The sequence below is a fragment of the Mytilus trossulus genome, chromosome 1, assembly GCF_036588685.1.
Source record: "Mytilus trossulus isolate FHL-02 chromosome 1, PNRI_Mtr1.1.1.hap1, whole genome shotgun sequence".
NCBI lineage: Eukaryota > Metazoa > Mollusca > Bivalvia > Mytilida > Mytilidae > Mytilus > Mytilus trossulus.
Genome location: NC_086373.1, coordinates 66,108,414 through 66,124,154, shown reverse-complemented (window position 1 = coordinate 66,124,154; position 15,741 = coordinate 66,108,414). Strand labels below are relative to the sequence as shown.

The following is a 15,741-nucleotide window of genomic DNA, read 5'->3' as shown; positions in this document are numbered from 1 at the left end:
TATTTTTCTATTGGTTTGCATTCAGTTATTCAGTAATTATAGAAATGGACGTAGCATTAACACATTTGTTTGACTAAAAACTACTTTAGCGTCTGTCCGATGTTCAGATTTATAACATATTTTACAATGGAATGAAGAAAATATTTTAATTGCTTAAATGTTTTGATGAGTGATGATACTTTATAAACTATAACCCGTTGATCTTAAAGTTTGATGTGAAAACACCAGTTAAAATATGATTTACACCTATAATGTTGGACTTTTCAATACCATGTTGAAAAAGTGTTAAGTGCTTTATGGACACTTGATATAACTGTCGCATAATTGATTAAAAGTTACTCCTCAACTTGGACCAAGTTTGTCTGCTATTTTGAAAATAAGGAAAACAGTCTGAAACAGCGAATAAAATTGAAGCAAAATCGGTTATTTTGAAGACAATGCCTTTGTTCATTTTTATCAATGCGAGTGAGAGAACAGCCTTTCGTGAAATTGTATATTAACTACCAAAGATTTAACCTTATATTTATAAAATAATTGAGATATTTTATTAACAGTGAATACAGGTTTATTTTGGGATTGCTGTATATGTGTTCAAAGTCCTATGACGCATGTTTCGTGTAAAGTGCCCATTCAGTGTATAATATTTTAAAATTGTTAAATAGTTTATTGCTGTTGTGTGTTTTAAGAGACTTGCAATTATAAGTTGTCTTTTATCAAAAGATATGTCCTACTGCATGCATTTTAAATTGTTAATGTTTATAAATCATTTTTATATAAGAAAATGTGGTTTAAGTAAGATAACTAGAAAAAAATACATCCAAGTTTAACCAGATTAAGTGCTTACAGATTTTTTTCAAGTAATGCCAAAACGAATTTGCCTTAAAGATAACTACAATTATATTTTGAGCTTGCGTGCCTGTTAAATTCTGGCTTTTCACGGGAATATTACTGTATCTCCAAGTGTAAAGTATACGCTATAACAAATCTGATAAAAAATGAGATGCTAAAAGATTATATGGTTAAGATCATGAGAAAGTTTAATTTATTGTAATATATGGTTTTAGAAAATTAGGTGTAAAATATCATATAATATGGTTAAGATTATAAGAAGGTATAAATCATTGTAATAAAGGATTTTTAGAGTTTGTGGATAAAAATTGGCAAGAATTTGTATAAACCGCAAAATCCTTTTCACTATAAAAATCCTTAACAATGTGTATCTCTCAAATAAACCTATTGCAAAATACGTTCATGCTTCGGCAAAGAAACCCACATACAGTTCTGACCCAAAAATCTACTAGCATATAAATTGCACTACAACATTAGAGAGTAAACATTATGCCAAAAGATTATTACATTTCGGTTAGGAGTTTTGGAGCAGATGGTGATCATTACAATGAGTAAAATAATGAGCAGATATGATGAAGCGCATGTCCCACAAAAGTAAAAACAAAAACAACTTGAAGATAAAGACACAGATAAAGAACTAACGATTTACGTTTTGTGGTGGTGCAAACATAAACGATACGATAGTTTGTGCAGATTCACAAATTCTAACCATAATCTTGCAATTTTTATTATATCAATGTACACAAAGGATTGTAGGTGTTGTTTCTCGAATTCAAGCACATACTGCCTACTGTATAAATGTACATTGATAGATTTCAATTATACCTAAGTAGCTATATAGCTCCTGAAGTCGGTAAACTCCCAAATGTGTACCTTTACAATAAAGGTTGTGCTTATCCTTGTGAAATTGTTTAACATATAATCCCTTATTTTAATGATTTTGAATTATCATTGTGGCATATATCAAACTCATTCGTTCAGTGTATATATTCACGTTTGTGGTAATATGTCCTTTGATTAAGTTAACCGATTTTAATTCATATTTTTTAGTGAGGTTTTATATGTTGTGATGTCACACTATCGTTCATTTAAGGGTTCAGCTTGGTACCTTGGTATCAAAACATTAAATTCCACTGCATTTGTTTTTTTCGCCTGTCATAATGAGGTACCTGATGTTCAGTGGTTGTTGTTTGTTGACGTGGTTCATAAGTGTTTCACGTTTTTTTCATTTAAATAAGATCGTTTGTGGTCCTGTTTATATGGTTCACACTAATGATTTGGGGGCCCTATATAGCTTGCTGTTCGGTGTGAGCCAAAACTCTGTGTTGAAGACAGAACTTTGGTTTATAAATGTTATAATTGGTTACTTTTACCACTTGTTAATTAGATGGAGAGTTGTCTCATATCGCAGCTTCTTATATCTATTTATGAAGGATTGTAGATGTTCCTTGTCAAATATCACCACTTACATCCTCCTAGTAATAAAAAAGAGTGCACACACTGATATATCTCGTCTTCGTTACTAATCATTGGTATTATGTTGATAGTCCTAAGTAAAACAAAGACCAATGAACCATGAAAATGAGGTCAAGGTCAGATGAACCATGCCAGGCAGACATGTACAGCTAGCAATGCTTCCTTACAACAAATATAGTTGACCTATTACTTATAGTTTAAGAAAAATAGACCAAAACACAAAAATTTAACATTGTGCAATGAACCGTGATATTGAGGTCAGGGTCAAATAAAACCTGCGGGACTGACATATAGATCATAATATATTTCCATACACCAAATAAAGTTGACCTTTGGCATATAATATTAGATAAAAAGACAAAAACTTAAAAACTTAACTTTGACCACTGAACCATGAAAATGAGGTCAAGGTCAGATGACTTCTGCCCGCTAGACCTGTACACCTTACAATCATTCCATACAACAAATATAGTAGACCTATTGCATAAAGTATGAGAAATTAGTTATCAAAACAGACCAACACACAAAACTTAACTATAACCGCTGAACCATAAAAATGAGTTCAAGGTCAGATGACATCTGCCAGTTGGACATGTACACCTTACAGTCCTTCCATACACCAAATATACTAGCCCTATTGCTTATTATATCTGAGATATGGACTTGACCACCAAAACTTAACCTTGTTCACTGATCCATGAAATGAGGTCGAGGTCAAGTGAAAACTGCCTGACAGGGATGAGGACCTTTCAAGGTAAGCACATACCAAATACAGTTATCCTATTATTTATAATACGAGAGAATTCAACATTACAAAAATTTTGAACTTTTTATTCAAGTGGTCACTGAACCATAAAAATGAGATCAAGGACATAGGACATGTGACTGACGGAAACTTCCTAACATGAGGCATCTATATACAAAGTATGAAGCATCCAGGTCTATCACCTTCTAAAATATAAACCTTTTAAGAAGTTAGCTTAAACCGCCGCCGCAGGCGCCGCCATATCACTATCCCTATGTCGAGCTTTCTGCAACAAAAGTTGCAGGCTCGACAAAAAAGAAGATATGGTATGATTGCCAATGAGACAACTCTCCACAAGAAACCAAATGGACACAGAAATTAACAACTAAAGGTCACAGTACGGACTTCAACTATGAGCACAAACCACAGCTTTATAATTTTCCTGGAAATATTTCATATTTCTGTCATTTGTTATATGTCATGCAGTCGGTAAAATACAAAATGTGTATGAAGGATTGTAGATTTCCCCTCTTAAATATCAACACTTGCAGCCTACTGTATAAATGTTCTTGGAAAAATGTCATCCTTACTAATAAACCTATATATCCCTTACAGTTAGTAAAATATCAAATGTGTATGAAGCATTGTAGATGTCATCTTAGTTCGACACTTACAGCTACTGAATAAATTTTCATGGAGAATATCATCCATAATAGTGTACCTATATATATATCTCTCCTGCAGTTAGAAAAATACCATAGAACTGTGTATGATGCATTGTTGATGTTCCCGCTCAAATATCAATAATACACCCTACTATGTAAGTGTCTTTTGGATATTCCACCCTGACTAAAGTACCTATGTATGTCTTACAGTCGGTAATATATAAAATGTGCATAAAAGATTGTAGATGTTCCCTCCGGAATAATCTGAAAAATTTCGGAAACCAATAACTCTATTTCATGAGTTTAATATACAACCATTTCAAGATATTCCAAGTCTCCCTATCATAAGACTGTTTACAATTTCTTATTATCATCATAGACACAATATTTAGTTCTTGTCAATAAAGTGATGAAGAATTTCATTATATATATAGAAAAGCAATCATATAGCAATTGTTGCTGGAAAATAATCACATTGATATTAAGTTAAAGTAATAATTAAATTTTAGAACTTTTTATTTCATGAAAATCAAACCTACATAGCATAGAACGAAGGTTTCAGAAAATTAAACATATTGTACAATTCTAAATATTCCAATATATAAATGCATAAACAACGTAAATATATTCTTAACTACACAATACAACTGCTTAGATTTGTATTCAAACATCCAGCAATCTGTTTACTTTCACCTTTCACCTTTCAGATAACATTTTATACATGTAAATTAATTCTGTGTTTGTTACTTTAATGATAACCATTTTCCAGTAGTATAAAGTTCATGCATTTTAAATCATTGTAGGTCTTCAATATATAAGAACACAGTTCAGTTGTCCTCCACATTGCAGATATTTTATCCAAGGACAAATTACAATATCAGTTAATTATAACAAAAACACAAATCTAAGTGCAGTAAAATAGTCTCCCCTATTCTGTAAAGACATTCTTGTTCTTATTCTTTCTTAATTGTGTGGCCAGCACTAAATCTTGATTAACCTACAAAATAATATATGGTTCAGTTGAATAAATAATTAGTCTAATACAATACAGAATTTAAATGTCTCAAACAGTTGACATTTATTTTCCATCTGAGAATAAATAGAAGTGTTTCATCAATGCAAAGACAGAAAATAATCCCCAGATTGTATCAAATTGTAAAATTTGTAATGCAGAAATACAATTCATTTGTGAGATCAATCATTTAAATGAAAAGTTCAAATCATTTTTTTTCATTAGAAATGCATTTCCAAGAACCATGATTTACCTTTTTTATGAAATGTCAATATAGGGAGAAAACAAGGCTTAATCATAACTATTTCTTTTTATCTAGTATTGGTAATAAGAATGTGTTGGTGAATATGTAAACTGTGATGATTAAAATATAAAGTGTTGTGATAGACAAACATACTAAAGTAATAGACAAACATAGTGTGGTGATAGACAAATAAATAAAAATGAAGATTACCTTTTCCTTTTCTTCTATTTTCTATCTCTCAAATATCTAGTTTCCTTTTTCTGAAAAAAAATAACAATGATAGGTGTCACATTGAGTAATTTTTAGTTTAAAATCTAAAAACACATAAACAGATTTCTGTACAGAAAAGTGGATTATTATTATTATGCTCATATCCACTTTGAAATTGGTATAAATAGGGTGCTTTGAGAGATATACCCAGTGGTGTGATAGACAAATTGAGGTGAAAATATAAACAGTGAGGTGATAGATATTTTGAGTGAGGTGATACATATAAAATGAAATGATTGATTTACAAAGTGAGGTGATTGGTATTTTAACTAAAGACACAGGTGTATATAGTGTAGTGTGGTGATAGACAAACATAGTGTGGTAATTTATGAACACAGTGTGGTGATAGACAAACATAGTGTGGTGATAGACAAACACAGTATGCTGATATACAATAGTGTGGGGATTGACAAACACAGTGTTGTGATAGACAAACATAGCGTGGTGATAGATATACAGTGTGGTGATAGACAAAAACAGTGTTGTGATAGACAAACATAGTGTGGTGATAGATATACAGTGTATTGATAGACAATAGTGAGGTAATAGACAAACAAAGTGTGGTGATTGACAAACATAGTGTGGTGATAGATATACACACAGTGGTGAAAGACAATAGTGAGGTGATAGACAAACATAATGTGGTGATAGACAAACATAGTGTGGTGATAGACAAACATAGTGTGGTGATAGATAAACACATTGTGGTAATAGACATTAGTAAGGTGATAGACAAACATAGTGTGGTGATTGACAAACATAGTGTGGTGATAGACAAACATACTGTAATGATAAATAAACATAGTGTGGTGATAGACAAACATAGTGTGGTGATAGACAAACAAAGTGTGGTGCTATATATACATAGTATGGTGATAGACAAACATGTGATATACAAACATAGTGTGGTGATAGACAAACACAGTGTGGTGATAGACAAACAAAGTGTGGTGATAGACATACATAGTGTGATGATAGACAATAGTGTGGTGATAGGCAATAGTGAGATGATAGACAAACATAGTGCGGTGATATATAAACACAGTGAGTTGATAGACAAACAGTGTGGTGATCAACAAAATAGTGTGGTGGTTGATTATGTGTGGCGGTAGCTATATTATATGTGGCCATAATTATATCATGTATTGTAGTAGATACATAATATGTGGTGGTATGTACATTATGTGTGTTCCAGCAGATGTATTATGTAGACAATGCTACAAGTACAATAACACTGAAGCAATATATTTATAAGGTTTACTCATCTTGAATGTTAGAATCATTGACCCACAGTTAGTATACCATATTTGCTACTTTTATTGAAAAGTTACCTGACATGATATTTACATAAAATATTGCATGACATTTTGGAGAAGTTATTCTTTAAAAAACATTTTTTTTCAATTATTTCATTTCAACCAGGATTGTTTGATTGCTAATTAACTCTTTACATTCATATGTATAATACTATCAATATCAATGAAGATTACCTTTTCCTTTTCTTCTATTTTCTATCTCTCAAATATCTAGTTTCCCTTTTCTGAAAAAAAATAACAATGATAGGTGTCACATTGAGTAATTTTTATTTTAAAATCTAAAAACACATAAACAGATTTCTGTACAGAAAAGTGGATTATTATTATGCTCATATCCACTTTGAAATTGGTATAAATAGGGCTTTGAGAGATATACCCAGTGGTGTGATAGACATAATATACAAATTGAGGTGAAAATATAAACAGTGAGGTGATAGATATTTTGAGTGAGGTGATACATATAAAATGAAATGATTGATTTACAAAGTGAGGTGATTGGTATTTTAACTAAAGGCACAGGTGTATATAGTGTAGTGATATACATAGAGATTGTGGGGGATAGATACAGAATTCATGGGGATAGATATAGAGAATGTGGTGATTGATATATAAAGTGAGGTGATTGATAAATAAAGTAATGTCATAGGTTTTTATTATGTGCAGATACACATAGACTTTCAGGGTACATATAGAATATAGGGATAAACAAAGAAAGTGTGGTGATTGTTACATAAAGAAAAGTGATAGCTGTTTATAATGTTGTGATATACATAGAAATTGTGGGGGTAGATACAAAGATCATGGAGATAGATATAGAGAATATGGTGATTGATATATAAAGTGAGGTGATTGATAAATAAAGTAAGGTGATAGGTGTTTATTATGTGCAGATAAACATAGACTTTGAGGTGGATATAGAATACGGGGATAAACAAAGAGAGTGTGGTGATTGATGTATAACATGTATAAACTGAGGAGATTGATAAATAAAGTAAAATGATAGGTGTTTATAATGTTGTGATATACATAGAGATTGTGGGGAAAGATACAATGATTATGGGATAATTATAGAGAGTGTGGTGATTTATATATTAAGTGAGGTGATTGATAAATAAAGTAAGGTGATAGATGTATAGTGTTGTAATATAAGAACAGTGTGGTGATAGAAGTATATAGGGTGGTGATAGATATACAAAGTGTGGTGATAGATACATAAAGTGTTTTGACATATGAATAGTGTGGTGATAGATATATAAAGTTGGGTGATAGATATATAAAGTGGGGTGATAGATATATAAAGTGGGGTTATAGATATATAAAGTGTGGTGATAGATATATTAAGAGTAGTGATAGATATTTAGAGTGTGGTGATAGTTATATAAAGTGTTGTTACATATGAACAGTGTGGTGATAGATGTTTATTGGGTGGTGATAGATAAACAAAGTGTGGTGATAGATATATAGTGTTGTAACATAAGAACAGTGTGGTGATAGATGTATATAGGGTGGTGATAGATAAAAAAAAGTGTGGTGATAGATATACAGTGTTGTAACATAAGAACAGTGTGGTGATAGATGTATATAGGGTGGTGATAGATATACAAAGTGTGGGAAAGATACATAAAGTGTTTTGACATATGAATAGTGTGGTGATAGATATATAAAGCGTGGTGATAGATATATTAAGTGTAGTGATAGATATTTAGAGTGTGGTGATAGTTATATAAAGTGTTGTTACATATGAACAGTGTGGTGATAGATGTTTATTGGGTGGTGATAGATAAACAAAGTGTGGTGATAGATATATAGTGTTGTAACATAAGAACAGAGTGGTGATAGATGTATATAGGGTGGTGATAGATATACAAAGTGTGGTGATAGATACATAAAGTGTTTTGACATATGAATAGTGTGGTGATAGATATAAAAAGTGGAGTGATAGATATACAAAGTGTGGTGATAGATACATAAAGTGTTTTGACATATGAATAGTGTGGTGATAGATATATAAAGTGTGGTGATAGATATATTAAGTGTAGTGATAGATATTTAGAGTGTGGTGATAGTTATATAAAGTGTTGTTACATATGAACAGTGTGGTGATAGATGTTTATTGGGTGGTGATAGATATATAGTGTTGTAACATAAGAACAGTGTGGTGATAGATGTATATAGGGTGGTGATAGATATACAAAGTGTGGTGATAGATACATAAAGTGTTTTGACATATGAATAGTGTGGTGATAGATATATAAAGTGTGGTGATAGATATATAAAGTGTGGTGATAGATATATCATATGTAGTGATAGATATTTAGAGTGTGGTGATAGTTATATAAAGTGTTGTTACATATGAACAGTGTGGTGATAGATGTTTATTGGGTGGTGATAGATAAACAAAGTGTGGTGATAGATATATAGTGTTGTAACATAAGAACAGTGTGGTGATAGATGTATATAGGGTGGTGATAGATATACAAAGTGTGGTGATAGATACATAAAGTGTTTTGACATATGAATAGTGTGGTGATAGATATATAAAGTGTGGTGATAGATATATTAAGTGTAGTGATAGATATTTAGAGTATGGTGATAGTTATATAAAGTGTTGTTACATATGAACAGTGTGGTGATAGATGTTTATTGGGTGGTGATAGATAAACAAAGTGTGGTGATAGATATACAGTGTTGTAACATAAGAACAGTGTGGTGATAGATGTATATAGGGTGGTGATAGATATACAAAGTGTGGTGATAGTAAATAAAGTGTTTTGACATATGAATAGTGTGGTGATAGATATATAAAGTGGGGTGATAAATATATAAAGTGTGGTGATAGATATATTAAGTGTAGTGATAGATATTTAGAGTGTGGTGATAGTTATATAAAGTGTTGTTACATATGAACAGTGTGGTGATAGATGTTTATTGGGTGGTGATAGATATATAGTGTTGTAACATAAGAACAGTGTGGTGATAGATGTATATAGGGTGGTGATAGATATACAAAGTGTGGTGATAGATACATAAAGTGTTTTGACATATGAATAGTGTGGTGATAGATATATAAAGTGTGGTGATAGATATATAAAGTGTGGTGATAGATATATCATATGTAGTGATAGATATTTAGAGTGTGGTGATAGTTATATAAAGTGTTGTTACATATGAACAGTGTGGTGATAGATGTTTATTGGGTGGTGATAGATAAACAAAGTGTGGTGATAGATATATAGTGTTGTAACATAAGAACAGTGTGGTGATAGATGTATATAGGGTGGTGATAGATATACAAAGTGTGATGATAGATACATAAAGTGTTTTGACATATGAATAGTGTGGTGATAGATATATAAAGTGGGGTGATAGATATATAAAGTGTGGTGATAGATATATTAAGTGTAGTGATAGATATTTAGAGTGTGGTGATAGTTATATAAAGTGTTGTTACATATGAACAGTGTAGTGATAGATGTTTATTGGGTGGTGATAGATATATAGTGTTGTAAGATAAGAACAGTGTGGTGATAGATGTATATAGGGTGGTGATAGATATACAAAGTGTGGTGATAGATACATAAAGTGTTTTGACATATGAATAGTGTGGTGATAGATATATAAAGTGGGGTGATAGATATATAAAGTGTGGTGATAGATATATTAAGAGTAGTGATAGATATTTAGAGGGTGGTGATAGTTATATAAAGTGTTGTTACATATGAACAGTGTGGTGATAGATGTTTATTGGGTGGTGATAGATAAACAAAGTGTGGTGATAGATATATAGTGTTGTAACATAAGAACAGTGTGGTGATAGATGTATATAGGGTGGTGATAGATATACAAAGTGTGGTGATAGATACATAAAGTGTTTTGACATATGAATAGTGTGGTGATATATATATAAAGCGTGGTGATAGATATATTAAGTGTAGTGATAGATATTTAGAGTATGGTGATAGTTATATAAAGTGTTGTTACATATGAACAGTGTGGTGATAGATGTATATAGGGTGGTGATAGATATACAAAGTGTGGTGATAGATACATAAAGTGTTTTGACATATGAATAGTGTGGTGATAGATATATAAAGTGGGGTGATAGATATATAAAGTGTGGTGATAGATATATAAAGTGTGGTGATAGATATATTTAGTGTAGTGATAGATATTTATAGTGTGGTGATAGTTATATAAAGTGTTGTTACATATGAACAGTGTGGTGATAGATGTTTATTGGGTGGTGATAGATAAACAAAGTGTGGTGATAGATATATAGTGTTGTAACATAAGAACAGTGTGGTGATAGATGTATATAGGGTGGTGATAGATATACAAAGTGTGGTGATAGATGTATAGTGTTGTGATATATGAACAGTGTGGTGATAGATGTAAATGGTGAGGTGATAAATATATCAAGTGTGAGGATAGATATATTAAGTGTGATGATAGATATATTAAGTGTGAGGATAAATATAATGATAGATATATTAAGTGTGATGATAGATATATAAAGTGAGGTGATAGATATATATATGTATATACAGTGAGGACATCAATATATATAGCTATAGTAAAGTGCTAAATATATAAAGTGAAGTGATAAATGTATCAAGTAAGATGATAGATATATGAAGAAAGGTGAAAGATGTATCAATTGGGGTGTTAAGTATTTACTCAGGTCATTGATATATCAATTAAGGTCTAGATATAAACAGTATGATGATAATTATAGAGTGTAGTGATTGATATATACCGTCAGCTGATAGTAAGTTGATACGTGTTTATAATGTGGTTATACACAAAGGGACCTATTGATAGATATTGAGAATATGGTAATAGATAAAGAGACTGTATACAAAATGTGATGATAGATACATAAAGTTAGTTTACATATGAATAGTAAGGTGATAGATGTATATAATTTGGTGATTGATACATAAAGTGTTTTTGACATATGAATAGTGTGGTGATAGATATGCAAAGTGTGGTGATAGATAAATTAAGTGTGGTGATAGATATTTAGAGTGTGGTGATGGTTATATAAAGTGTTGTTTAATATGAACAGTGTGATGATAGATGTATATAGGGTGGTGATAGATATCCAAAGTGTGGTGATAGATGTATTTAGTGAGGTGATAAATATATTAAGTTTAATGATAGATATATTAAGTGTGATGATAGATATAAAAATTGTGTTGATGGAAAAATAAAAAGAGGTGATAGATACATAAAGTGTTATGACATATGAACACTGTGGTGATAGATGTATTTAATTTGGTGATAGATACATAAAGTGTTTTGACATATGAATAGTGTGGTGATGGATATATATAAAGTGTGGTGATAGATATATAAAGTGTGGTGAAAGATATGTTAAGTGTAGTGATAGATATTTAGAGTGTGGTGATAGTTATATAAAGTGTTGTTACAAATGAACAGTGTGGTGATAGATGTATATTGGGTGGTGATAGATAAACAAAGTGTGTTGATAGATATATAGTGTTTTGACATAAGAACAGTGTGGTGATAGATGTATATAGGGTGGTGATAGATATACAAAGTGTGGTGATAGATATATAGTGTTTTGACATAAGAACAGTGTGGTGATAGATGTATATAGGGTGATGATAGGTATACAAAGTGTGGTGATAGATATATAGTGTTTTGACATAAGAACAGTGTGGTGATAGATGTATATAGGGTGGTGATAGATATACAAAGTCTGGTGATAGATATATAGTGTTTTGACATAAGAACAGTGTGGTGATAGATGTATATAGGGTGGTGATAGATATACAAAGTGTGGTGATAGATATATAGTGTTTTGACATAAGAACAGTGTGGTGATAGATGTATATAGGGTGATGATAGGTATACAAAGTGTGGTGATAGATATATAGTGTTTTGACATAAGAACAGTGTGGTGATAGATGTATATAGGGTGATGATAGGTATACAAAGTGTGGTGATAGATATATAGTGTTGTGACATATGAACAGTGTGGTGATAGATGTATATAGTGAGGTGATAAATATATTAAGAGTGATTATAGATACATTAAGTGTGATGATAGATATATTAAGTGTGATGATAGATATGAAAATCGTGGTGATGGATATATAAAATGAGGTGATAAATATACAAAGTGTGGTGATATATATACAAGGTGTGGTGATAGATATACATTGTGGTGACAGATGTTTAAAGTTAAGGGGAAAATATGTAAAGTTAGGTGATAGATATATAAAGTGAGGTGATAGATATATAAATAAAGTGATGTGATTGATATATATATGTATATATAGTTAGGATATCAATATATATAGCTATAGTGAAGTGCTAAATATATAAAGTGAGGTGATAAATGTATCAAGTAAGATGATAGATATATGAAGAAAGGTGAAAGATGTATCAATTGGGGTGTTAAATATTTACTCAGGTCATCAATTAAGTTTTAGATATAAACAGTATGATGATAATTAAAGAGTGTAGTGATTGATATATACCATGAGATAGGTGTTTATAATGTGGTAATACACAAAGGGATGTAGTAATAGATATTGAGAGTATGGTAATAGATAAAGAGACTGTAGCAATAGATATGCAGTGTGTGGTATGATAAAAATGAAATTTCATGTGTTAAAATAGTCACTATAAAAATGTGTTACTAAAGGATACATAAATGTATTCAATAAGGTTGTTTGACCAACATTCATTATACCATATTCCTATTTTCATGTACATAGAACATGTGCATGATTACAAGAATGTAGAAAAGTCATATATATAGAGAGAGGTGCTAGATATATTCAGTATGGTGATACAAATATAAAGAGAGATGATAGGTAAAACTGTGATATGATAGATAAATAAGGTGTGGTGCTAGATATAAAATGTGGTGACAGCTTTATAAAGAGTGGTGATGCATATATATATAGTATGGTGAAAGACAACAGTGAGGTGATAGATATATAAAGTGGGGTGATTGGTGTATAATGTTAGGTGATAGATATATGAATTGTGGGAAGAGATATGTGAAGCTACCTAAAAGATATCTAGCAAGGCGATGAATATAAACAGTGAAGCCATAAGCATATAAAGGGAGGCAGTTGAGGTCTATAGTATGGAAAGAAATTCAGAGAGATACAAATATAAACATCTTTTGGTGGTTAATTTATACAGTATTGTACAAATTGATATTTATACAGAACAGTGATACTTATATACAGTGGTTTTAGTTATATATAGTGTGTTGATTGAATTATAAAGCAGTCATAGATTTATAAATTGGTGATATATATATATTCAGTGTGGTGATATTAATATAAAGTGGTGATTGGTGATATAAAGTGTAGTGATAGATTACGTGATGTGATAGATGTATAGTAAGGACATAGATATATAGTTAGTGGATAGTTAGTGGATATATATATATATATATATATATACAACTCGTCTAAACATCATCCAAACAATGTTAGATCTGTAAATTTGCTTTCGCAAATTATATAAACAAGTCTAAATTGAAAACTACGTTCAAACCTATGATTGTGATGGATAAAAACCACAATTTTATACGTGTGCATGTAATAAAATTGAGAATGGAAATGGGGAATGTGTCAAAGAGACAACAACCCGACCAAAATAAAAACAAAAAAAACAAAAAAAAAACAAAAAAACACAACAGCATGTAAACATATATATATATATCTGAAGTGGTATATATATTAAGTATGGTGATAGAGAGATAAAGTATGGTGATGGAGAGATAAAGTTAGGTGATAGATATTGTAGATGGTGATAGATATATATTGTGCTCAATAATGAAAAATATATACAGAAAGATCTAAATTAAACACTGTTGGTGTTAGGTATATATACAGTGTCGTACAAAGTGGTGATAAATATATACTGTGGTTTTAGATATATACAGCATGTTGATAGATTTATAGAGTGGTGATAAATATATAGCATGGTGATAGATGTATACAGTGTTGTACAAAGTGGTGATTAATACAGAATGGTGATAAATATATAGCATGGTGATAGTTATATTGTGTTGTACAAAGTGGTGATTAATACAGAATGATGATTAATACTGAATGGTGATAAATATATACAGTGTGTTGATAGATGAATAGAGTGGTGATTACTGTTAGAATTGTCATTTGGCAATTTTTTTTTACGGTTATTCATTAAGACAGAAGTACCAAGATTTCCCAGGATTACAAGTATCGCCCTCATACATGACCGGGGATAGGAAGAGTCCTGATCCCAAAATCTTGGGCTTAAAAACATGAAATCCTGAGATTCCGAATTTAAATCCTGACATCCCGACATCCCGAAATTCAAAAAAAAAAATCCTGGATCCCTAAATAGTCAATCCCGAAAAACACCTGATCTTGGAGTCCCGATATAGTGGGTCTCATTGATGTCTAAGCGTGACATGGGATTGCCAATTCATTTGTAAGCATGACACGTGAAAGTCAAATTATTGTGTCATGAAAACGGGAAATGAGGTCTTGCGGGACCAGGGAAATGACAAAAAAATGAGAATTGCTTACGTATATAGTGTAAGCAGGATACAGGAATCTGATAAAACAGTAAGCGGGATCCGGGATCGGAACACCCCAATGAGACCCTTGATAAAGGTCCTATCCCCCTCTTACATGCACGATCCATAACAATCTTTTTAAAACTTTCTGGACTCCGCAAGAAAACATTTCGGCCACCTCCTATGAACACTGACCTGACATATACACATGAAAAGTATTAATTGTCCGGCTCTTTTGAACCAGATCACATTTTGTAGTTGGAAAAGGAAAAAGGGGGGGGGGAGCCTCCTTTCCTTTTAAATGTTATTTTGCATTTAAAGATGATGTATGTTTTCATTGTTACAATGCATTTTTTTTCATACCTTTCACATGTTTTTTTTTTTACGTTTTAGAAGTTATGTGTGCTCTTAAGGACGAGAAAGAGAGCCACTTCAGCAACTGAGCAAGTGTATTTTCTTTCGCAGATAAAATGTAAATAGATGCGTACAAATCTATCTCCAAATAGAAGATTTTTCAAAAATGAAAGTAGGAAATTCGGTGGGCGTTTCTTGCGCATGCGCACAGACCACGGTGATAGTTACGGTGATTGTATCAGGAACCGTGTAT

The 15,741-nt window shown here is 31.4% G+C and overlaps 1 long non-coding RNA gene across 1 annotated transcript; it reads right to left on the bottom strand.

Moving 5' to 3' along the window:
* Positions 1-4,431: 4,431 nt before the first annotated feature.
* LOC134709577 (uncharacterized) lies at positions 4,432-15,674 on the bottom strand. The gene is made up of 4 exons (XR_010105986.1): positions 15,498-15,674; positions 6,752-6,801; positions 5,202-5,251; positions 4,432-4,732 (listed from the first exon to the last, which is right to left on the bottom strand). It is a non-coding gene; the product is annotated as an uncharacterized LOC134709577 (long non-coding RNA).
* Positions 15,675-15,741: the final 67 nt, after the last annotated feature.